Genomic DNA, 25,701 nt, shown 5'->3' with positions numbered 1-25,701 from the left:
ACAGACACATTGATCAATGGAATCAAATTTAGGACCCAGACATAAATCCACAGACCTATGAACACTAGATTTTTAAAAAAGGAGCCAGAAATACAAAATGAAAAGAAAGAAAGCATCTTCAAAAAATGGTGCTGGTCTTACTGGATGTCCTCATATAGATGCAAATAGAACCATATCTATCACCATACACAAAACTCTAGTGGATCAAAGTGTATCAAAGACCTCAACATAAAATTAGGCACACTGAACTTGATAGAAGATAAAGTGGAGGATAGCCTTGAATGCATTGACACAAGAGACAACTTCCTGAACAGAATACCAATAGCACAAGCACAAAGATAACAATCAGTAAAAGGGACCTCATGAAACTGAAAAACTTCTGTAGGGCAGAGGACACCATCAATAAGACAAAACAGCAGCTTACAGAATGGGAAAAGATTCTTACCTATACCACAATAGATAGAGGACTAGTATCCCTAGACTTGTGGGGGCAGAGACAGGAGGCTCTCTGGGGTTTACTTGCTGCCTGCTTAGATCTAGTTCCAATGAGAGACCTGGCCTCAAGGGAATGAGACTGAGTGAGATAGAGAAGGACACTCAGTATCCTGCTTTGGTCTTTACCATGTACACGTGAAAATGCCCACACATACATTAGATCACACATGCAAACACAAACAAACACATAAAAACATAAATACAGTCTATGTTTTTAAAATCAATCTCCCAGGCAGTGGTTGGCCACATCTTTAATCCTAGCACTTGGGAGGCAGAGGCAGGCAGACCTCTTTGAGTTTGAAGCTAGCCTGGTCTACAGAGTGAGTTCTAGGACAGACTGGACTGTTTCACAGAGAAACTCTGTCTGGAAAAGCAAACAAACAAAAAACCAAAACCACTTTCAATCCCTAGACCTCATCAATTAAATCAGAATCTTGGAGACTTGCTTGTTTGATGTTTTAATTATCGTATGTCATGGAGAGACTTGTCTCTGGTCATGCATACTTGGGGCCCTAAGTGCTTCTTGTGTTTAGGTGTCTATTTCTCTAGATTTGGAACTTTTTTTTTCCAAAAGTTTCACTGTGCTTTTGAGAAAAGATTCACTATGCTTATGAGAATTTTGTTTTTGCTTTGTTTTCTCTCAGCTCTTTTTTTTTTCCTGTCTAATAGATTGTTTGGTCTCTTGATTGTATTACAGACTTCTTGGGAGTTGTAGACCTTTCTCCGTGCTTTCAAAACCCACTGAATGTTAATCACCTTGCTGGTTTGATGCAGCTGTGGATATCAAGTAGTCCACTGCAGCTTCTGAATTGTCAGGTACTGCAGCAGGGAACAGCAGCAGATGGGGGGCTCCAGAGGCTGATCCACCTGCTGACCTAATGCTCAAGACCATCCAACCCAAGGCTTGCTGTCAGTTGATGAGATTCCCTCTGGCTGCAGTGGTACATTTCCTATGTACTCACTGACTGACACAAACCCCTTTCTTCTATGACATTTCTTTCTTTCTTTCTTTCTTTGTTTATTTTTGGTTTTTTGAGACAGGGTTTCTCTGTGTAATAGTCCTGGCTGTCCTGTAACTCACTTTGTAGACCAGACTGGCCTTGAATTCACAGAGATCCACCTGTCTCTTTGAAAAATAAGGCTATATTCTTCTTGCACAATGAATACCTCAAAAAGGAGAAGGCTTTATTCTGAAATATAGGTGTCCATTGTGATGAGTATCATTAGTTGTCTATGTTGGGTTAGCCTGTCTGTGTCAAGTTCCTGACTTATTCTTTTAGTGCAAATTTCATTCACTATATTAACATCCTAATGCAGTTTCAGAAGAAAGAAAAGCCAACACGCGTGTCTTCTTTGTCATCTTTGCCAAGTGTTTCTAATGTTTTAAAGATTGCTTTATTTTATTTTATTTTATTTTATTTTATTTTTTGAGACAAGGTCTTACTATGTAGCTCTGGCTGTCTTGGAACTCACTGTGAACACCAGCCTGGCCTAGAACTCACAGATCCACCTGCCTCTACCTCCCAAGCGCTGATATAAAGAGCATATACTGCTACTTCTGACTACAGAATTATTTTTAGTTTTCAATTACGTGTGTGTGTGTGCACACGTGCACCTGAGTGAAGGTACTTGCAGAGACCAGAAAAGGATGTAGGATCCACTGGAGCTGGAATTACTGGCAATTGTGAGCCACCCTATGTGGGTGCTGGGAATTGAGCCCAGTTTCTCTGCAAGAACACCAAGAGCTCTTAATCACTGAATATCTCTCCAACTTCATTTCTTAATATTTCATTTGTAATTTATATGCATCTTTTAAAATGAGTGTCCTATAGACTTTTTCTTCTTTCTCTCTGTCTCTCCCTCTCTCTCTTTCTTTCTATCTTTTTGTTTTGTTGTTTGAGACAGTATTTCTCTGTGCAGTCCTGGCTGGTCTGGAACTTGCTCTGTAGACCAGGCTGGCCTTGAACTTACAGAGATCTGATGGAGGATGTCCTTCTGTATGCTGCGAATATATGTTTCTTTTACTGGTTGATGAATAAAGCTGTTTCAGCCAATGGACAGGCAGGATGTCATCAGGCAGGAAGTAAAGACAGGGCTACCAGACTAGGAGAATTCTGGGGAGAGGAATAGGGAAAGTCAGTCATGAGGAGATGCCATGTAGCTCCCAGGAAGGTAAGATACCTGGGCATTCTCCAGTGAGCCAAGACCACATAGAGATACCTAGATTAATAGGAATAGGCTAGTAATTAAGAGAGAGATAACCAATAACAAGCCTGAGCCATCAACCAAACAGTTTATAATTAACATAAGCCTCTGTGTGTTTATTTGGGACTAAATGGTTGCAGGACCAGGTAGGAGAGAAACTTCTGACTACAGAGATCTGCCTGCCTCTGCCTCCCAAATGCTAGTACTAAAGGCCATGCATCACCACTGCCTAGCTTACATTGTTCAATTTTTAAAATAATCACTAAATATAACTTCTGAAGCAAAATTAAAAGATCCTGAGATATTGTTATATAAAATAAATTTTCAAAAAAAGATCCTAAGATAAATATTCCCAGGCCAAATTTTGAAGATTTTTAGTTCACTGAGTTTGAGAAGCCAAGAAATAAATATATTTTAAAAACATTTCCAAGGGGGCTGCAGAGATGGCTCGGAGGTTAAAAGCACTGGCTGCTCTTCTAAAGGTCCTGAGTTCAATTCCCGGCACCCACATAGTGGCTCACAACCATCTACATGCCAGAACACTCATATATAATAAATAAATAAATAAATTTTAAAAATTTCCTAAGAAAAGGGTGTGGTTTAGTGGTAGATAAGTTTTGGGTTTAATCCCCCTGCACTAAAAGTTAAGCAATTAATCAATCAGTAAATGAGTACATAAAATTGGACCTGGGAAATCAGGCATGTAGCTGAGTTTGGAAGTAATTAGTATAGTATAAATATTATAGAGATTATCTATTTTTGAAGTCATGAAAATATTTGCCCATAACTATCTTTAGGGTCTTGAAAATTAATGGAGGAAGGTGGGACAGAGAACATACAGTTCTTTTAACTTTTCTTCCGTCTCCTTCCTCCCTCCATTTCTCTCCTCTTGACTTCTGTTTATCAGATGGAATTTTTTAAATCTAATTTAATTTTATGTGTATGGGCACTGTGTACCACATATGTGCTTGGAGCCCACAGAGGCAAGAATTCACCAGAACCTCTGAAACTTGAGTTACAGACAGTTGTGAGCCATTAAATTGGTGCTGGGAATTGAACTCCAGTCCTCAGCAACAGTAGCCAGTGCTTTTAACTGCTGAGTGATTTCTCTAGTCTCTTGAGATAGGCTCTTACTTTGTAGCCCCAGCTAGCCTGATGCTCACTATATAGGCCAGTCTGACCCCAAACTGGCTATGCAACCAAAGGTAATCTTGAACTCTTGATATTCCTACCTCCATCATACAAGTGCTAGGATTAAATTTCTTCTGGCCTCTGCAGGCATTGCATGCACATAACTTACAGACATATATGCAGGCAAAACACCCATACACATAAAATTAAAATAAATAATAAATATCAAAAAATAAAAAGGTTGTATGTCAATCCTTACATTGAATGGATATATATACTTGATGTATATATATATATATATATATATATGTATGTGTGTGTGTGTGTGTGTGTGTGTGTGTGTGTGTGTGTATAAAAATGTAATATCTGAGGCCAGTTTGTTTCATTTAATATGATGATCTCCAAGTTCATCCATCTTTCCAAAATGCCATAATTTTGTCCTTCATTATGGCAGAATGAAATTCCATTGTTCAGGTGTAAAACAAACAAACCACAGGATGCTGGCTGGTGAGAGGATCTCACACTTGGACAAGAAGCACTTAGCCCTCTGAGCCACCTCTCTAGCCCCTTATGATCTGCATTCTGAGAGATGTCTTTGGCTTTACCATCAGACGTTCAGTTGATCTACAACCATGTCAAGCAGCTTTATTTGTTTGCTTGCTGTCTGTTGGTTTTAGCCAGGAATTTCTGATCTGTTGCCTCCAGCTCTCAAGTTGTGGGTGGCATTATAGGCATGTACCACCAAGCCCTGTTTTTTATTATATTATTGACCTCTGATAATTAACCTTAAATTTTATTTGTTAATTGCTTGTAGTTGGTGGGGAGTTGAGACACAGACTCACTACATAGTCCTGGCTAATCTGGAGCTTGCTATATGGACTAACTAGAACTCTTTCTGCCTCTGTCCTCCAAGTTCTGGTATTACAGGCCTAGGCCAACTAGGCAATTCATTTTATAAATGTCAATATATCCTGTTTTTCCCATTACTACTTTTTCATAGCAGCAAGCTCCTCTCAACTCTCCCCCTGATACAAATCCTCTTAAAAATGCTTTTGTTGAGTCAGAGTCTTATGTGTATCAGGTTGACCTCAAGCTTGATATGTAGTTGAGGATGACCTCGAACTTTTCATGTTCCTGTGACTACCTACTGAATGCTGGGATCGTAGACATCTGCCACTACATAGGCAGGTGCTCTGCCAACTGAACTACATCTCCAAGCCCAGCTTAAAATCATTTTTTAGAAAGTTATTCAGTTCACTGAATTAGCTCTGGATTTTTCTAGGTTGAGGTTCTCATTCACCCTGATTCTTCTCATTTGTCCTTTTGGTTACCTTAAACTGTCTGCCGCTCTTCTGGGTTTGTTGCTGTTCTGAGACAGGACCTTACTCTCTAGCTCAGGCTACCCTGGAACTCACAGTTTAGTTCAGGCTGGTCTCACACTTGGGTCAATCTTCTTGCCTTGGCTTCTGGGTTGCTGAGATGACAGGCATGACACTTAGCTGTCCACTGATCCTCGCCCATTATATTTCATGCATGCCAGACTAAGCTGATAGTTCATTGCTATTCATTCATTCTCAATGGTTTAAGCTCCAGGTTGGTGACTAGAATTTTTCCTTAACCGCAAGATTGAGGGAAGGCTCTCAGCAGTTCAAAGCTCCCAATGGGTGTGTGAAGAGATGGGACAGCTTTACAGCAAAGTGAGTGCAGTGCTTTATGTTAGTTAGTCAGGGGTGGAACTGCCCCCTTCTTCCTTTCTGCCACTTATATTTTTGAAAAATCATGGAATTGTCTTGGGGTCTGTTCAGGTGTTTTGGTCTGAAGAGCTGATGAAGGCTGCCTGTCAGGCAGATTCTCCTGAGTAGAGATTGCTGATCACAGCTGAGTACTGCAGTCTTAGTCATACACTCTATAGCTGACTGCCCGGCAGAGGGGCAGGAAGACAAGGGCTGGCCAGTTCTTTGGAACAGAACTCTAATTAATGACTACAGGTTCTACTGGGGTTTTTTTTTTTTTTTTGTTGTTGTTGTTGTTTTGTTTTGTTTTTTGGCCCTTACTGATCCTTGAAGTTTTGTTTGTTTGTTTTTTGTGGGGTGGGGGGTGGGGGGATCTGGGCTAGAGGATTGGCTCAGCATTTAAAAGCAGAGAACCTAGGTTAGGTTCCCAACACCCACATGGTGGCTTACAACCATCCATAAACCTAGTTCCAGAGATAATGACATTTACTTATCTCCATGGGCATCAGGCACATGCATATATTCAGGAAAAATATCAAAACGTATAAAATACATTAGGGTTTCTATTGCTGTGAAGAAACACCATGACCATGGCTACTCTGATAAAGGAAAACATTTAATTGGGCTGACTTATAGGTTAGAGGTTCAGTTTACTATCATCATGGTGGGACATGGCAGCATGCAGGTAGACATGGTACTGGAGAAGGAGCTGATGATTCTACATCTTTGATCCTCAGGCAACAGGAAGTGAACTGAGACACTAAGTGTAGCTTGAATATAGGAAACCTCAAAGCCCACCCCCATAGTGACATACTTCCTCAACAAGACCATACCTACTCCAATAAAGCTACACCTCTCAATAGTGCTACTCACAATATACATTCAAATTACCACATAAAATAATCTAAAAACAAAGAAAAAAAGCCTCTAACTTATTTAAATCTCTGATTGTATCTTCATTAATGACTCTCTATTCATTGATTTTGCTTTTGTGGACTGTTGATACACTGGATTTCATTAATCTCCAATTTTTGTCATCAAGTTTCAGCCTATAATGTTCTTTTTTCATTATCATTACTAGTATTTTTTGTCTTCATATATTAAAAAGAGCCCACCCACTACCTCTTTTAGTGCTGAGATTGAGTCTAAAGTATGTATTTTGAATGCTAGGCAAGCAATCAGACCATCTCAGGCACAGGCATGGATGAAAAATTCCCATACAACCACCCATGCCATGAGATGAGACGGTGGCACATGCCTATCAACCTAGTAACTTTGAAGACTTTGGAGGGTGGTTAGTAAGTTTGAGAAGTCTTGGCTACACAGCAAGATCCTGTCTCAGAAAAACAAAACGAACATGCTATGCATAGTGGGAGATCAATTTCTTCCACTCTTAGAACTGCTACCCAAAATCTTCATGTTTTCCTAATCTCAACCTATATTTTCAATAGATGATAATTTTGCCTTATATGTCACAGAGGTGAAAGAAGAAAAGAAGCTACCAGTTGCATCCATCAATTTCCCTTTTCATGTTCTATTACCCATCGCCTATCCTTCCCTTTAATCCATGGAAGGAGAGGTTCTTCCCGGCCCTGGGTCATGACCTATATGTTAACCATCACATCCCTTCTCTACTAAGGTAGTTAAGGTACAGTTGCAGATGTGGGTTTGCCAAGAAAGAGAATTTGCCATTTCAAGAATGACTGCAAAATATGCTGGAAAAATGGGGTTGCTATCCCCAGTCAGGGGAGACTCATCACAAATGGTTCATTTTGTTTTGTGGACAGTGGTTGGAAGAAAGTTTTGGGAGACAAAAGTTAAATGAAGGTGTAAGTAGGCCTTTGGATACACAAATCTCAAGGACTCCATCTTAGCTGGAGATTTTTCTCAGAGAAGTCTCATGTGACTTCAGTCAAAGCCATCATACAGGATGACAAAGGAGTGTGCAAAATCCTAGAAGGAAAGAAATCTGAGTACTTATTATCCAACATTTAGAGACTATAGAGAGAAGAGCCCAGTGTAAGAAACCAGAAGGAACCATTACTAAAGTGAATGGAAAAGCAAGCAAGTGCTGCATTCTCTATGTTAATGTCTCAAGTGGCTAATAAGAGATTGACCTAGCAATGCTTAGGTGAGAAAGAACCCTCTTCAGATGCATTTCCACCTATCCCCACTAGGGGACTCATGGGAGCAAGTGCCCCAGTCAACTTTGGCAAGAACTTGGAGGTAAAGTTAAAAGCAAATTTAGTCCAGTCCTGGCCTTATAGGCTGCTTGCCCACTGTGTTACCCTACTTCTTCAGTCTCATGCTACAGGGCCAAGGAAAAGACCCTCCTGGTACTCTGGGTGAGAAATAGTCAGTGGCTCAACAGGTTGGAGGCAAGTCTGGGGAGAATGCACAAAAGAAAGGAAGAGACCCAGGTTCAGTACAGTTAAACTGCTTCTTTCTCCTGGCCATGTAGCTCCTCCATAGCAGGCCTGAGAGGTGAGCCTAGTACCCTGGTCTCCAGCCTGCTGAACCACCTACCTTCCACTATATTTCCATCAGCCAGTGGTAGGGCATTCCCTCCAGAGTTTGAGCTTTTGGACAGCCTCAGCATTAGCAGTGGGCAAGAGTCAGAGGCAGTAAGATCACTGTGAGTCTGAGGCCATCTTAGGCTACATAGTGAGTTCAAGATAATCTTGAACTATATATCTAGACCCATACCCCCCCCAAAAAAATTTAAAATGCTGAAAGGTAAGTCACATGAATAGTATAGAACAGAGAACCCTGGGCAACACATACCTGAACAGAGTGGGACTAAATTTGGGAGTTGTGGTAGTTTGAAAGAGAATGGCCCCCATAGGTCATGTTTGGCTGTGTAGTAAGGAGTTGCTGGAACTGTTTGGGAAGGAGTGGGAGGTGTGGCCTTGTTGGAGGAGGTGTCCCTGGGGGCAGGCTTTGAGGTGCTCCCTCACACACTGCTGCCTTAGGCTTTCAGATCAAGATGTGAGCTCTCAGCTGTTCCTGCCACCATGCCTTTATGCCACCATAGACTCCACCTTCTGAAGCTGTAATCCCAATTAAATGCTTTCTTTTACAAGTTGCATTGGTCCTGGTGTTTTGTCACAGCAATAGAAAATTAACTAATACAGTACTGGTGCCTTGAAGACTGGGAGAGGAGTGAATTTATCCAGCTAGTGAGACTACCAATGATAAACTTCCTCCCTGAGGGGAGATGAAATGGTCTATTTATGGTAGGGTAGGAGTGTTGAGGGATAATGGAAAAGCCATATTATGGCAGCAATACAAATTCCAAGAGTGCATTGAGAGATTGATTAGGTTTTTTTTTTTTTTTATTTTTTTGTGTAAAGAGTTGGCCTTGAACTTTATGTAGCCAAAAATGACCTTGAAATTATCCTCCTGCCAAGTGCCAAAGTTACAGGTACGCTAATAATCTGGTTTCTGCAGTGCTTGGAATTGAATTCAGGCCTTCATGCAAGCAGTCCTACAACTGAGCTGTATCTTTTTCCCTAATAGGAGGAAGGTTCACCACAGTTAAAGTTCCCCCTAGGAGGGCGAAGGCCCACTGCTTGCCTGGGGGAGTGCTCTATTTCCTCTGAAAGAGTGACTGTAAGAATTCTAGAAGGTATACATGTGATCTCATGGGAAATGAGGAAAGAGAAAGAAATGCCAAATCCGCTATTGTGCTAAAAGTTATGTTTTAAGAAAACAAGCATAAGATTATATTCATTATAAACTGCTAACCACAACAGTGGAAGAAACAGTTAAGTAATAATGCCCCACATCTATAGTGGTAACTTTGAGTGGGCAGAGAGCTCCACTTCTGGTGGCAGAGTAGGGTAGGAAGGAAAGTGTGTGAGGACTGCCAGGTTAGGAGTGTTCCTACTGGAATAGGCTGTTGCCTCAAACCTATCTGAAAACAGCTAACACAAAGGGACCTGCAGCTCTGCACACAGCAAAGGTAGCCCTGGAGCTCTAGCACCTGGCCTGAGGTCAGGATTTCTGCATTTCTTATGGCTTGTCCACTGCCCTCGGTAAGATGGTCGTCATTGTTGGCTTCATATGCTAGACCTCTGTTCTCCAAGTCACTTGCTCTTAGTCTTGTTCTGATCTTTGCTGTCTTTTTTTGGATCCTGTCATGGATCAATCCTAAGAGAAAAGGCAAGACTACTATGCATTGAGAGCCCTTAGAATTCAAAATCAAGGAAGGTTCTCACTTTCAGGTCAAGTGAGAAGCCTATTTTAAATAACTGTATTCATTCATGGAAGCCACTAGAAACCAACAAAGGTAAGATGGAAACTTCACCCCTGCACCATAGTATGAACTTCCTTTGGTCTAGTTGTATTTGTGTGTATACATGATTGTGTATGTATGTTTATGCATAGGGTTGTGCATGTACATATAGAGGCCAGCAATCAATATCAGTCATCTTTCCAACCTCATTTTATTATTTTGTTTGTTTGTATATTGGATTGAATAGGAATGTCCCCTCCTACCCATAGACACATGTATTTGATTGCTTGGCTGATAGGGGGTGGCGCTATTAGGAGGTGTGGCCATGTTGGAGGAAGTATGGGCAGTCTCTGATACTCAAGCTAGGCCTACTGTCATTTTCACTTCTGTTGCCTGCTGATCAAGATGTAGGACTCTCAGCTCCTTCTCCAGCACCACGTCTGCCTGCGTGCCACCATGCTTCCCACCATGACGATATGGACTAAACCTCTGAAAATGCAAGCCAGCCCCAATAAAATATTTTCTTTTATAAGAGTTGTGGTGGTCATGGTGTCTCTTCATAGCAATAGACACTTTAACTATGACTGTTTGTTTTTGTTTTTGTTTGTTTTCTTTGAGATAGGGTCTCACTCTGTAACCTTAGTTGGCCTAGGATTCTAGGCCTCAGTCTCATAGAGATCTGTTTACCTCTGTTTCTCCAGTGCTAGGTTTAAAGGTGTGTGCCACCATGTCTGGTACCAACCTTATATTTTGAGATTGGGTCTTTCGTTTAGTCTGAAGAGCAGTGATTATGCTAGATTGGCTCTCCAAGAAACCGCAGGGGTCCTTCTGTCTCCATCTCCCTAGCATTGAAATTACAGGTGTATAATACTGTCCCTAGAATTTCATGTAGATGCTGAGGATTGAGCTCAAGTCCCCATGCTTACACAGCAAACTCTTAACCAGCTAAGCCATCTCTCCAGCCCCCCCTTCTTTTGTTTTTTAAACACTGTCCTAGGCCCCTGATTTGGAGGATGCTGTAAATCTTCAGCAATAGAACCTCCAAGAAAGTGTAAATAGGTTCCTGGTATGGGGAGTGTTGTCATCCTGGGCCCTGAGAAACTCTTGGGGAAAGCAAGAGAGAGTTGAATGAATGGTTTCACAGAGGATGGGGAAGTAGAACAGATACAGAAGAGGGTGAACAAGAAAAAAGAGGGGATACTGAGTCAGAGGTGGTTAGTTATACGAGCTGTGTTATAGTTTGTTGTTTTGAGTGTGTGTACTGAGGTGGAGTGGAGTGTCTCAGATGATCCTCTTTGGGCAATTAGTTCTTTCTTGAGATTGCTTCTAGCTGGAAGCATTTGGATCCAGACACTTGAAGCCTGTTCTAAGATTCAATTTGCAGGAATAGGAAGCCAGAAAGAAAGAGCCTGCAGTGGCTTGGTCATTTGGAGAAATATGGCTGTCTTGGTCTGGGTTGGATGTTGGAGCCCTACTAGAGTTGACAGATTGGAGTGGTGTCCCTAGCCAAAACTCCAAGGATGTGGGCCTGAAACTGTAAACAACTCCATGCTGAGCTCAGAGGCCAGGACCAAGTTATTGGCTAAGTGTTACAGTGATTCTCTAGAAAATGCCCAAACAGGGACTTGGGCTCTGGCATTGCCAAAGCTTGATTTTTCTTTCTTATAGAAGCAGATAAAAAAAATGATTTTGAGTACTGAGGCTTTTTAAGATGGGCTGCTTCCAGGTTGGAATGTAGCTTAGTAGTAGAGTGCTTGCCCAGTACTCACAAAACCCTAACTTTGCTCTTCAGCTCTCATAAAACTTGACATGTGGGCACATGCCTGTGATCCCAGCACTCAGGAAATTAATGCAGGAGGATCAGAAGTTAACAGTCATCTTTGGCTATATAGCAAGTTTGAGGCCATCCTGGGCTATAATGAGGCCTTGTCTCAAAAAACTAACAGCCAACCAACCAAACAAACAAAGGTGGGATACTTAGCTGTGCTAAAGAGCCAGAAACATCTTCATAGCCTTCCCTTTAAAGCTAGGTAAAGGAAACCATTTTGTTTAAGTGAATTTAAGTAGATAAGGGAGGTATTTGTCCTTTTGAAGGACATGTGATGCTAAGGGAAGCTATTTCTTAGTTTCATCATTAACTCATAATATCTGCCTTGGTGTGTTATCCTTTTGTTACCATAAGAAGAAACATGTGAGACACTTACAGGCAGAAAAAGTTTGCCAGGTGTGGTGGTGTATGCTGTTGGGAGGCCGATGCAGGAGGATTGGGAGTTTGAGGCCAGCCTGGGATATATGCTTAATTTTGGCTTATAGTCTTGGAGGATTATGTCCATAATCAATTGTCCCTTTGCTTTTGAACCCTGGTGCATAGTATATCATGATGGTAAGTACATCGAGGAAATTCCATTATCACTTTCACAGGCTTGTCTCTAGTGAATGTAAACCTCTCACATGATCTATCTCTGAAATTTTGATTACCTTTCAGTAGTGCTAAGGTAGGGGCTAAACCTTTAATATAGAGACCTTTCTAGGACATTTGAGCTCTCAAGGAAAGTATCTGAGAAAAGTAAAAAGAGTAGATTTCATAGTATGGAATGGCATTTAGTTTTCCTATTTCAGTGAAAATTTGGTTTGCTTTTGGGAATTGTGAACCATGCTATTGTGAAAATGAATATATAGGCATTGATTTGAGCTCTGCTTTCAATTCTTTGGGGTAATAAATCAGAAGTGGATTCTATGGTAATCCTACTTCCATTGTTTAAACTCCCCCCACCCAATACAAACCTACTATTTTCATCTCATTGGCTATACTGGGTCACATGCTCACTTCTAGTTGCAAGGGAGTTTGGGAAAAGAAACTTTTTTAGCTAGGCATAGGGCCTTTTTTTTTTTCTTTCCTCCTCCTCCTCGTCCTCCTCCTCTTCTTCTTCAGATCTTGTATATTCCAGGATGGGAATCAAACTTGCTATTCCTCCCCCTCCCCCTCCCCAGTGCTGGCTTTTTATTGTTGTTGTTGTTGTTATTTTTTTGTTTTGTTTTGTTTTTTGAAACAGTGTTTCTCTGTAGCTTTGGAGCCGGTCCTGGCACTCCCTGTGTAGACCAGGCTGGCCTCAAACTCTCATACATCCTTCTGCTTCAGCCTCCTAAGTGCTGACCCAGCATTTGGTTTTTATATAATGATGGGGATTAAACCCAGGTTTCTGTGTACAAAAACTGTACTCTATTTTAAGGAAGAAGAGGAGAATAAATCTTAGGTGGCAATTAGCAGCCTAAGGGGAAATAAGAACAGAGGAAATGTTGCTAGTTCAAAAGGAACATTGTAGGAGAATTCATATTTTAGAAAAACCTCTGGCAAATGAGAATTGATGAGTAAAGTCAGGAGAATCAGTGAAGAGATGTCACAGCAATCCAGTGAGGAAAACTGGGGAATCCAGAAGAGGGTGAGTAGGGAATTAGGTATTCGGAGGAGGGGCAGTCGTTGGAGATGTTTGGGGGCATCCTCTAATGTCTGTCTGGGTTTTGGCTGTAAGGAGCTAAGTCCTGGTTTTGGGTCTCAGGTCCTTTTTGGTTTTAGAAGGAGCAAGGACAGGTTTCAAGGACAGGTGATAGTTCACTTTTGTATTGTTAAGTCTGGGGAGCTTGCAGGTTGTATAGGTAGAAAATTTTGGGAAGGACTGTCTGTCTCAATCTGGGTCTTTCAGGATTGGTTTGTGACTTCTTTGGGGACTTTGAGGCAAAATTGGAGACTTTTTTTGAATCACCTGTTTCTGTGCTTGTCTTAGTTTCCTTTCTACTGTGGTGAAAAGACACCATGGCCAAGGCAAAGAGTAAAAGAAAGCATTAATTTGGGGGTCCATGGTTCCAATGGTTCCAGAGGGTAGTAGAGTCTGTGACCGTCATGGAGGGAAGCATGGCAGCAGGGAGGCAGGCATGCATGCAGGCATGCACTGGAGCAGCAGCTGAGAGCTTATATCTGATTCACAAACAGCAGGAAGAGAGAGAGAGAGAGAGAGAGAGAGAGAGAGAGAGAGAGAGAGAGAGAGAGAGGAGAGCTGTGGCACACAGGCAGGAACATGCACACACATCTTTTGAAATGCCAAACTAATATTCAGAAGCACAGACATAGCCATGTTTGACCTCAGCACGTAAATTTCAAGACCTAAAAATAATTCTGGCTCTTCCCTTAATAGGTGGGTGTCTTCAGATAAGTTACTATAAAATCTCTTTGTGTCTAAATCTCCTTGTCTGTAAGAGAGAGAGAGAGAGAGAGAGAGAGAGAGAGAGAGAGAGAGAGAGAGAGAGAGAATAGCAGCATCCACTTCACTGAATTTTGAAGATTACATGAGATAAATTGTGAAGAGCTTAAAATAGTAGCAGAGACTCACAGGAATTCATGCATATTTCCAAAGCTCTCTCTGATGGCTGCTGTCACTTGGTGGTAAGTCTGGCAGCAATACAAGGTTAGAGTCTCTTCATACCCCCTAGTCTCAGTTTTTTCATCTGCAAAGTGGAAATAATATCTACCTGGTGGGGCCCTTGGGAAGATCTTTAGAGGCCAGCATGGAAAGCTTTCTGCCTAGACTTGAGCCCTCACAAGGCCCTCTACGCTGCAGCTATTTCCTGTGTGTATAATGCACAGATCCAAGCTCAGGTGTAGTGATGTTGGCAAATTCGAGGCAGTTTCAAACACCCCTCTGCCCTCCTCTTGTAGCAGGCTGAAGCTAGATCCTTTAAGGACTTGGTCCAAGGGGGTGGGAGTGGATAGGTGGCAAAGATGGGGCTTGGGGGTCAGCCAGGCTTACTTTTCACTTTGTTACCTGGACTGGCCAAAAGCTGGCATGGGGTTGGGGGCAGGGTTGGTCTGGTGTCCGTGGGTGTAAGAAAAAAGAGGAAAACCATCTCAGTGGAAATTGCCCTGCGGTTGGCTCAGGCGCCCACAACACTGTATTTATAGAGAGCTCCCAGCAACTCTGGAATTCTGCACTGTCGAGTTAACCCTTTCCCAGCCGCGCTGCCAGTCTGGGGAGAAATCCAGGACTGAGATGGGACAGCTGAATTGCAACAGGGCTTGGAGCCAGCAGCTTGGAGGATGGGAGTGTCCTCTCTCACCGAAAAAGAAACTTTGGCTCTTGGAAGTGTGAGGATCTGTGTGGGGGATGGGTGGTGAGTAGTTCAATAACCCTCTTCTTGGGGCACCGGGTCTTCCCCCCAGCCAGGGTCGAGCTGGGGTCCGGGTCGGGGGCGGGTCCGGGCCCCGGGCCCTGCCCAGCAGGCGGGCTCAGGCCTCGTCGTCGGATCTCCGCCGCAGGGCCAATTCAGCCTCTGGGGCGCACCCGGGTGGCCTTTCCGGGCCCGCAGCTTCCTCCGGCCGTCCCGCCCCTCGCACTCCCGTCCCCCGGCCCTCTCCTGGCCGGGCCTCGCGGCGGCTGCAACCCCAACAGTGGCGATTGGGCTGCGCCCAGCCGCGTCCCCAAGTCCAGGGAATCAGCGTGGTGCGGTGAGTGCTTGCGTGGCGTGGTGCGGGTCGGCGCGGGCTGAGGCTGCCTTTGTGTGCGGCCGCGCCTGGACCGCGCGCGCTCAGGCGCCGGGTGCTAGGAGCTGGGAGCCCGCGGCCCTTTCCCACTAGGCACCAGCACCCTGATCCCAGGACGCCTCTAGGGCTCTAGGGCCCAGAGGAGCTAAGAGCACCCCTGCCTGGCCGCTCCCTCCTTGGGGTTGAACCCGCTGGGATTTGTGGGAACTGAAGACTCCCCGAGGCTGGGATTTGTAGGGTCCAAGACTGGGTGGGGGGCTGATTGTTCAGGCCTTGGGTGTGGAGTGGGCATGAAGGCAGGTAGGTCACTGGGTTGGTTGATGGTCTGGAAGCTTAAGGAAGCTGCTAGCCAAGGCTGGGAGGGAAGCATTCCCCGGGCTTTGAGGAGGAAAACACCATGAATGCCAGCTCTGTGAAGGGAAGCTGCGGGGGAGGGGAGCACGAGGTTAGGTGATCCCCTGTGCTTGGTTCTGAAGGGTGAAGGTGTAGATGACTGGCGGACTTCTACAAGCTTCAGAAGGGCACGAGGGAACAGGTTCTGGTAACAGCTTTAAAGGCGCCCCCAAAATGGGATGGGGCAGTTGGGGATATCTAAGCTAAATGGAGATGAATGGAGAGGAGATCCGGAAAGAGGTGGAGGGAAGCTGAAGGCCAGGGTGGGACACAGAGGATAGAAGATTGAATCTGGTTCCCAGGGCCCTTCCTCACTAGGACCAAGCCAACAACCAATTGCAGATTTGGGAGCCTGAGGCAGTGAACTGGTAGAAAGGGGGTTTTATTTTTAAGGCAAACCTGCCCTAATGAGAAATGCATGATGGATGACTCAGACCTGAGAGCTTATCACTGAAGGGACATATTAAGCAAATATTAAATCAAAAGTTTGTATATGTGCTGCTGGGGTTTTTGTGTATGTGTTGGGAAGGCACTGACTTAATTGTGAAAAACTGTTTTCTTTCAAATTGATTGCAGACGATTTGTAAACGAAAATTGATTATTTTAAAGCCCAAGACCTTTTACTATTTTTTTTTTTTTTTTTTAAGATAGGGTCTCACCTGGCTGACCTTGACTCACAAAAATCCACCTGCCTCTGCCTCACAAGTGGGGATAAAGGCATGCACCATCATGCTGGGCTCAAGTCCTTTTAAGTGTGTATTAGTGGCTACTTTTCAGTTTGAGAAACTAATGAAGTTGTTTGAACTGTATGAGAGTTATTTATTCAGCCGAGCCTCCCTTTCTCATCCCCTCTGACTGTCCACAAATCCCCAGGGCTGCTGCAGAGCAACAGTGTTCCTTGTAGTTTGGGAACCTGCAAATAGGTGAATTTGAAGTCTGTACTTGAAACCTAAACCTGCCTTATGGGCTGGGCTGATTGAATGGTAGGCAAGTGTGGAGGGCTGGGGAGCTAAGTGGTATAGAGTGGTGGCCTATGTTTTCAACTTGCTTGGGAATGAGGATATTTTAGATGTATGCATTTTCCTGGTAGCTGGAGTTCTGAAGCTTCAGCACTAACTCTTGGCTAATTGTGTCCCATGGATCCCTCCCCCCCCACCCGTTACAAATACATCACAATTAGCTGACACAGAGTGTCCTGATGTCACTGACATTTTCATCATGTGGCTGGGGATATAACTCAGTGTATAGAATGCTTGCCTAGAATGCATGAAGCTGGAGTTAGATCCCTAGCAACCAGCAATGTCTAAACTAGTTGCTGTGGCTCATGGCTGTAATCTCAGTGCATGGGGGTAGAAGCAGGAGGCTCAGAAGTCATCCTAGGCTACATAGTTCCAAGATCTTCTGAGACTTGTGCCAAGAAGAAAGACATTTCATTACATCATCATTTTAAGTCAGTCCTGTGAACATCAGTTTTGCCACCAAGTGTCAGTGAAGGGAGAGTTTGTCCTTGCATGGAGTAGCCTCAGTGGTGATTTCATTGATCCCATGGCCGGTCTACAGAGTTCTGTGCAGTCCTGGCATCCATGGTGGCTTCTTCCTCTTTGCAGAGTGTTGCTCATGCACTGCAGACTTGTGGTATGGGAAGTCAATGCATCTTGTGAAGGAACAGCCTGGTTTCTTGCCGGCCTCAGTGTCAGAGGGGAGTTGGGATTTTTGACCCAGTTTTCTTTTCCATCCCTGCCCCCTTAAGCTCTGTCCAGGCACCTGACAGGAATAGGGCCCTTGATTGTTCAAGATGCCTGGCAGCTGGGTGCCTGGCAGCTGGGCTGGATGCTTTAATGTTTATCTTCAGAACAGTTATAGAAATGGCCTTTCACAACAGTCCTCCGGGGAGCCTGCACCCTTATTCTGGAGAGGCCACACCTGATGCTTCCTGCTGGAGTCGCCCTCCTCCAGTGCTAGGATGACACCTTCACTCTTTTTGGTGGGATTTGGGTTGGACACCAAGATGAGATATCCAGTTCGGCATGCAGTGTGATCCCAGAGCTGTGAGTTGGCATTCCACATCTACAGAGAGAATCCTAGAAAGTGTGGAGTGAGTGTCTGACCTGTAGCAGGATGCTTCTGGGTTGGGCTATGTGCAGAAAACAACCCAAATCCTCTGAGATTATGACCACATGGGGGCTATTGAGCTGTGAATCTGAGTCATAGGGCTGGGAAAGAAGGAAGAGGGCAGGGAGGATGATGTCACTGCCCAGAAGCTTATCCTCTGAGTGGGTGGGGACTTTTGATTGCTGTCCTTTTCTCCACACCCTGGGGCAGGACATCTACCAGCAAAAGGGGGAGGTTGGGGAGAGGGAGCCAGCATGACACACAAGGGAAAGGACCACATATACTGATATACAGTACCTTGCTACCACCTGTGGGTCAGCCAAGCCATTTCTGCAGTGTTCAGGATAGGAGCATTGGGTTTCAGGATTTAGGGGTGGGGCTATGCTGGGTGACCATCATTGTCTTACCATCATTAAAGAGAAGGAGAAACCCAAGCCTTGCAAGGGCAAGTTACATACCCACAGATGCACAGTGGGCAAATGGTGAGGGCAATCTACTATCTGCCTTCAGAACTGGCTCTTTCTGCCACTGCAGGAGTGGCTCCAGGGTCCCCCTGGGCAGAGAACATTCATCTGGTGATCCAGGGAGAGGACAGGCCTGACCACAGAGGCTTGTGGTCCCTGATAGAATACCTTGTGCTATCAGAGGCCTAGTCTTTGTCACACTGGTGCTCTCAACTGCCTGTGCCCTCCAGTTCTGCATAGTTCTCCAAGCTGGCAGCCACCCCCCTCAGTTTCTCTGTGGTCGTGAGAAAGATGCCTCCATACCCGTCATAACTTTGGCATTAGCCCTCCCCAGGGAAACACTGGAATATTTGCTTATGAAGAGGCCCTGACCTGGGGGGGTGACAGCATTGGGACGACAGGGACGGGAACTCTTGATACATGGAGCATCGATCCAGTTTCTGGGGCAAACACAGGGAAAGGAGAAAAGAATGAGCCAGACCTAGAGGTGAAGTTGCACTGCATGTTTGCTGCGCTGGAGTCCAGTGATGGTGGGGCCTAGGTGCACTCAGCAGGATTAACAGTCTCCAGGACTAGATGTGTATGTAGCCCTATAGAGGAGGTCTAGGCTGGGAAGAGGTGGGGAAGCGCATGAAGAAGGACCCTCGAGGCCTAGTTCTCCATGCCTGTGGCTGTAGTAACAGTAACGACAATAACTACCTCCGTGAATCTGGGCATATGATGTGTACCTAATGATCCTGGGACTTGGGGAGTAGAGGAAGGAACATCAGGGGTTCAAGGCTAGCCTCAGCTACATGATGAATTTGAGGTCAGACCTGGCTATAGGAGACCCTGACTCAAAAAACAGTATAGGTCAAGGGGATGGCTCCGTGGGAAGTGCTTGCGCTGGAAGCTTGAGCACCCATCTGAGTTTGCATTCTCAAAACCCACTGAAGCTGGCTATGTTTATAATTCCAGAGTTGCTGTGGTGAGATGACAGGTAGAGACAGAATAATTCCCAGAAGCTAGCTTTATCCCAAACAAGCTGAAAGGCAACTGACACCCAAGGTTGTCCTCTGATTGCCACACATATGCCATGACACCAGTGTGCCTGCATCACACATGAACATACAGGACTAACACACACACACACACACACACACACACACACACACACACACAGAGCAATAACATTTACCACTGATTTGGTATTAAACACTTAAATGGATCTTTCTCTGTTGTCTTTATTCTCATAGTGGCTTTCCTTCCTTTCTTCCTCCCTCCATCCCTCCCTCCCTTTCTCCCTCCCTCCCTTCCTTTTTCCTTCCCCCCTCTTTCTTTCTTTCTTTCTTTCTTTCTTTCTTTCTTTCTTTCTTTCTGTTTTGGTTTTTCAAGACAGGGTTTCTCTGTGGCTTTGGAGGTTGTCCTGGAACTAGCTCTTGTAGACCAGGCTGGTCTCCAACTCAGAAATCTGCCTGCCTCTGCCTCCCAAGTGCTGGGACAGAAGGCATGCACTAGCACCGTCCAACTCATAGCTGTTTTCTTGGTTAGGAATTGTTAGTCCTGTTTTATAGATGAGTCTCAATAAGTAGTCATTGTCATTGACATTTGGTTGTGACTCCAGAAGGGTTTTTGTGTCAGAACTTAAACCCAGGGCTGCTCCTGAATCTATGTTGTTGCCCTGGGCAGTTACAGAGGCCTGGCAATTCCAGCTAATAGGGGAGGAATTGAGGCCTGGGGACATTCATGAGCTAGTTCTAACACTTATTAGTCATCTTTACTGGTGATGCCCTAGGGCAACACCCTCTCTTCTGGGGTCACATTCTCATGAACCTGGCCATGAGCCCCAGGCCAGGTGTATTTCAAAAGACCTCCCAGCTCTAAGGACTGGCAGAACCTGTTATACTGCTGAGACCTGTCCCTTGTAGAGGCAGCAGGGGCATGCTCCAGAGAGAGAGAGAGAGAGAGAGAGAGAGAGAGAGAGAGAGAGAGAGAGAGAGAAGGAGGGAGGGAGGGAGGGAGGGAGGGAGGGAGGGAGAGAGAGAGAGGGAGGGAGGGAGAATTTTCTGCTAGGCAGAGCCTTTTTCAGGGCAGAAACAGAAAGGATTTGGAGGCAGAGAGGCATTGAATAGAATGCAAGTGGACCCTTACTGGGATCTGGTATGACTTCTGGCTGGGCTGGCATTGCCAGGCATGTTTAGATGTACACGCTCAACAGATGTTGGGTGAATTCAGGTGTATGTTTTATGGTCTGCCAGCATCTGGCCTAGGATCTGCTCTCTGATTTAGGGTTCTATGCTCCTGTCTCTTTCTTTCTTTCCATTCTGGCTGGCCTTTCCCTGAGCCCAGCATGGCTTTCAGTTTGTTCAGATCTCTGAGCTCTGACGGTATGTGTTGTGCATACATATGTGCCCCCTTGTGTATGTCCAGGTCAGCTTCTCACCTCTGCAGGTGGCTCTGAGTTCAAGAGGCATCATGCTGCTTTAAGTGGATGCTAGATCCTAGAAGATGCTCATTCACCCGAGAGCCTCTCCCTGAGCAGAAGGGAGTGAGACCATTGGACCAGCATTGTAGCACATGCCTTACCCTGCGTGCACTACCTACCAAGGCCTGTGGGTTGCTTTCTTTGGGCTTGCAGCCTTGACCTCTGGGTGGTAATGATCATGTGGTTGGGGAGTCCAGTCATGATGCCCTGTGTCCAGTCTCCCTCTTCTGTGTGCTTCCTGCACACAGAGTAACTAGGTTGAGGATGCTAGAAAGACCTTGGGCCGCTCTGCAGATGGTTCTGATGACTTGCCACAGTCTTGACTCACATAGTCATTTTGAGAGGAAGTCGGGTTGTTCTGTTTGGTAGAATCACAGGGCTGGGGCATGATATCCAGTGGGTAGACTTGGACACAAAAGGCCTAAACTGACTCATTGTCAGGAAAAGAAAGCCATTCTGGAGACACCTATCCAGGGAATTCTAGAGACCCTCCTTCCCTTGCCCAGGCCTTCCACCCACTTACAGAGCATCTACTGCTTGTTAGGTCAGTTTAATTATCTTACTCAGCCAAGCCCTGTGAGGACAGGGCTTATTATTCCTATTTTATGAATGAGAAAACTGAGGACCAGCATATATCCCCAAAGTCATATGACTTTGAGAATGGCAGAATGTGGATTTGAACCTATAACTCCAAAGCCACCTTCTTAGACACTAAGGCCCACTTCCACCAGACTTTCAGCGATGTTACCAGCCCAGCATGTGAGTGTGATCTCAGAAGGGGTCAGTGACATGGACCCTTTCTTAGGGAATGAGAATGAGAGCCTAGGAAGTAAGCAGTAGAGCCAGGACATAAAGCCTCATGAATTTTTTTTAAAGATACATTTTATTTTTTATTATGTGCATTTGTATTTTTTCCATGGGTGTTAGATCCTCTGAAACTACAGATACAGATAAATGTGAGCTGCCATGTGGGTGCTGGGAATTGATCTCAGGATTTCTGGAAGAGCAGTCAATGCTCTTAACCACGGAGCCATCTCTCCAGCCCCTACCTGATACATTTCTGATACTGCTGTTTTTTCTTTTTGTTTATTGCAGAAGAATTATACATTCATTGGAAAACAAACAAAACAGAATGCAATCAAGTAGAAAACAAAAGTGGACTTGACCCTCATTCCCATATTCCAGGGGTGGGTTCACCATCAGGCTTTAGATCCTGTCTTCATTTGTAAGCATCTGTCTGTTCATCCATCTGTCCATCTAAGCACAGGTGCACTCGTCTATTCATCCATTATTTGAGCAGAGAGCACTGAGCTCCCTATGGGCCACGCCTTTGCTGGGATTAAGGATGTGAGAGTTAAAGGAAGCACACATGGTTGCTACTCAGGGCGGTTCTGAGGTACTGATCAGCCAAGGTGCAGAGAATACCAAGGACCTCTTTCAAGTGGCAGACTTTGTTCTGGCTTTGCTGTCAAGGGTACCTTCAGGGCAAAAAGGTATCACTCATGTCATCTCAGAAGAAGGGACTGCAGAGGCAAAAACAATCCCTTGTGAGATAGGAAGGAGGGTCTCGTGCTGCAGATTCTGGAAGCAGCTCAGCGAAATAAGAGCAAGTAGGAGGAAGTGAATGGGGAGGTGAGCAGAGCTGGGTCAGATAGGGCTTCCTTGAAGCTGAACTGTTAGTTCAAATGGATAAGCAAGCCTGGGTTCCCCGTGGAAGGGGGTGATCGGAGGCAGCACATGTTTTATGAGTTAGTGTTTATGTATGTGAGGGTGTTCTTGTAGGTGCACATGTGCGTATGGGCACATGCATGTGTGTGAGTAAATGGAAGCCAGAAGTCAACCTTAGTGTCTTCTTCAGTTGTTATCTACCTTGCTTTCTGAGACAAGGTCTCCTACTTAAGCTGGATCTCATTGATTTAGTAAGCCTGGCTGGCCAGTGAGCCCCAGGGATCCACCTGGTAGCCCTTTCCTTGCACTGCGATTACAAGCATGCCATCACACCCTTCTTTTATGCAGGTGCTAAGCTGAGATCCTCATGCTTCTGTGGCAATCACATTATCCACTGAGCCATCTCCCCTGTCCCTGGATCAATTCCTATTGCGGTAAATAAGGATCAGGATAAACAAATAGGCCGAATAGATGTTTATTCAGGGAGAAATAACTTACAACCTAGACAGATGAACACCAGGAAATTCAACCCGATCCTCTCCTGTCCGAGTCACGCCAGAAAGAGAGAGCACCTTCCTGGCCCCCTCCGACCTCCTTCCTCAGGTCATCTCCGCCCATCGCTCCACCCCCTAATGGGCGTGGTCAGTGCTACAGAAGGACTACCTCACTACAAATTCCTTTAGATGGTAGATAGCTGACAAATTGATTGCTAACAACCTAGACCATATCCTTCCTAGCAACCTCTGTCTTTATTGAGGGTTTCTGCAGAAGAGCTGAGAAAGAACGGTTGGTTATGACTTGGCTCACTGCCCATCTCTGAAGTGGAGGTGGGGCAAGGGTTCTTCCCTGAGTCAGATCTGGTCACAAGTCCAGGCTTGAGGTTGGGACCACAGCCTCCCAGTATCATATGGATTGGATTCCCTTCAAGGAGGCTGATTGCTGGTATCAAAAGAAGCCATCAAGAATACAAGAGGAACCCATTAAGGACTGTGGAGAGAATGAGCATCCATGTGGTGATTACACACACACACACACACACACACACACACACACACACTCTCTCTCTCTCTCTCTCCCCGTGTGTGTGTGTGTGTGTGTGTGTGTGTGTGTGTGTGTCTGTGTGTGTGTTACTCCATTGCCAAGGAGGGAAAGCACAGGTGTCCAGGAGGAATTAAGCAAATCAGGTGAGGAAGGGGTGGTCTGTTTTAATTGTATCTGGCCCCTGGGATTGGCTGTCCCTATGCTAAGCAAACTTCAGAGTCAGTCACTATCTCCAAGAAACTGTCAGGGATATTTCAGGATAGTCTGGGGTAGAACATGGGAAGAGGGGGTGGAGGTGTGGGCCACAGCATCCCAGCTCCCCACTGCACAGAAGCAACCTGGAATCCTTAAGTGACCTCTGCCTCATCATCCCACAGCCTCTTCCAGAGCACCATCTTCCCAGAATATGCTGTGACGTTCACTCCTTCACTCCCCCGTCACCTTCTCTGCCACCTCCTCTCCCAGACGGAGGATTGTCCCCTTCACTGAGTCCTTCCTAAGCCTCCCTGAAACTGTCAAGGAATTGCTAACCCACCATGCCCACATTACTTATATGCATCTGTACCAAAGGGCTGGTCAGATAGTACTTGCATTATACATTGGTTCCCCAAACCTGTGCCCTGTATTCATTATGAAAATGTGGTATTTTAGGGACTGAGGGGATGGCTCAGTTAATTAAGTGCTTGTGTTATAAACATTAGGACCTGAGTATGGATCCCCAGAACTCAAGTAAAAGCCGGGTACGGGGATACCCCCTACAGCCCCAACACTGGGGGAGGTGGAGACAGGTAGATTCCAGGGGCTTGCTGGTCAGCCAGCCAGCCAGCCAGCCAACCTGGCGTGGACTTGGAAGGACCCAGTGAATTAGCAGAGCAACACAGAAAACCTAATCGCTCCAGTCCTCTCCAGCTTCATCAGAAGCGGTGGTTAGACTTGAGGACTTGGTTTTGAGCCCCACATTTGATAATCTATTGCTTTGATGAATTGTGTGGCATAGCTGCCAGCGGTGACCTTGTTAAGGAAGAACAAATACCTGCAGGGCCATGAGAAAGGGCACATGCTTGTTCTGTGTGGTCGTAGGGACTTCTTGAGAACCGATATTGCCTATCCTGGGAGATAGAGTTTGGCTCAGAGTAAGCAAGCATTTTCCACCAATGAGAGCTGCCTCAAAGCAAGCAGATTGCCTGGGGTTGGGAGTAGCTGGTTCCCATCCCTGGAGAGAGCATACAAGTTGGCAAGGGTGGCCAGGGAAAGGTCCCCTGTTCTGACACCTAACAATCCACTTATGCAGTTGCTCCAGATTTTGCTCTGGGTTCTCTTCTCATTTTATTAGTCGCCCCCAGATCCCAGCTTTTGTTCCTGTGGTTGTCAGTGTGTGATTGATTTCCCGTTCCTCACTCTGCTGAGGATGGACCTAGCTTATTTTAATGTAATTTTTTTTTCTTCCCCTGAAGCATGCCTCTCCCTCTTCTCTATGTCTTACTCTGGGCTCCCATTCACCCGTTTGTCTGAGCATTACCCTTTTCTTTTTCCGGACAATCCCTGGGTCTCTCCCATCCTTGAAATATCTCTTAGCTGGGCTCTGACATCCATTGGTGATTGTTGAGACTATCTGTGGCTCAATTTTTGAGGCACCTATTTTAGATGGTTTCTTTTGTGACTCTGAGCGCTAGCAATTTTTCTAGGGTGGAGAGAGAAGGAAGAGACAAACAGAGAGATGGCTCCTTAAATTAGTTCATTCAGATGCCGTAAGAAAGACCAAAATAACACTGACTTATGCTAGAACAGATGCTTATTTCTCACCCATGTGACCATCTGGCTATATCCAGGGCTGAAGCCATAGCCCCAGGGACCCTCTGTTTTGCTGCTTTGTAATGCTTGGGGTGTTGCCCTGGCAGTGTGGTCCTACAAGACTTTTGACATCTCTGATACATGCCTTGGAAAGGGGAGGAAAAAAAAGAGGGTGCCCTCCATCTTTAAGGACATGACCCAGAACTGTACCTATTAGTTCCTCTGAAATCTTATTAGTCAGAAAATGATCATGTAGCCACACCCAGCTGAAAGGGAGTCTGGGATCTGTAGTCTTTAGCTCAGTGGTCCTATGCCTGACTAAATGCTACTGAAGGAGAGAACATATTTAAGAATATAGTTGGTGGCTTCTGTGGTAATATGGCTATATGAATTTCAATATGAGTTTCATGATAGTAAGAAGGTCCATTAGGTTT

The 25,701-nt window shown here is 45.1% G+C and overlaps 1 protein-coding gene across 1 annotated transcript in view; it reads left to right on the top strand.

Moving 5' to 3' along the window:
* Window positions 1-15,082: 15,082 nt before the first annotated feature.
* The window catches only part of Cd276 (CD276 molecule), a 31,287-nt gene continuing 20,668 nt past the window's right edge, over window positions 15,083-25,701 (top strand). Inside the window, exon 1 of the mRNA XM_051197625.1 lies at window positions 15,083-15,298. The gene's annotated coding sequence lies outside the window, so the exon portion shown is untranslated. The remainder of the gene's footprint in view (window positions 15,299-25,701) is intronic.

Source organism: Phodopus roborovskii, unplaced genomic scaffold (assembly GCF_943737965.1).
Source record: "Phodopus roborovskii unplaced genomic scaffold, PHOROB, whole genome shotgun sequence".
Lineage (NCBI taxonomy): Eukaryota > Metazoa > Chordata > Mammalia > Rodentia > Cricetidae > Phodopus > Phodopus roborovskii.
The sequence above is the reverse complement of the archived record's forward strand: the minus strand, read 5'-3'. Positions and strand labels throughout refer to the sequence as shown.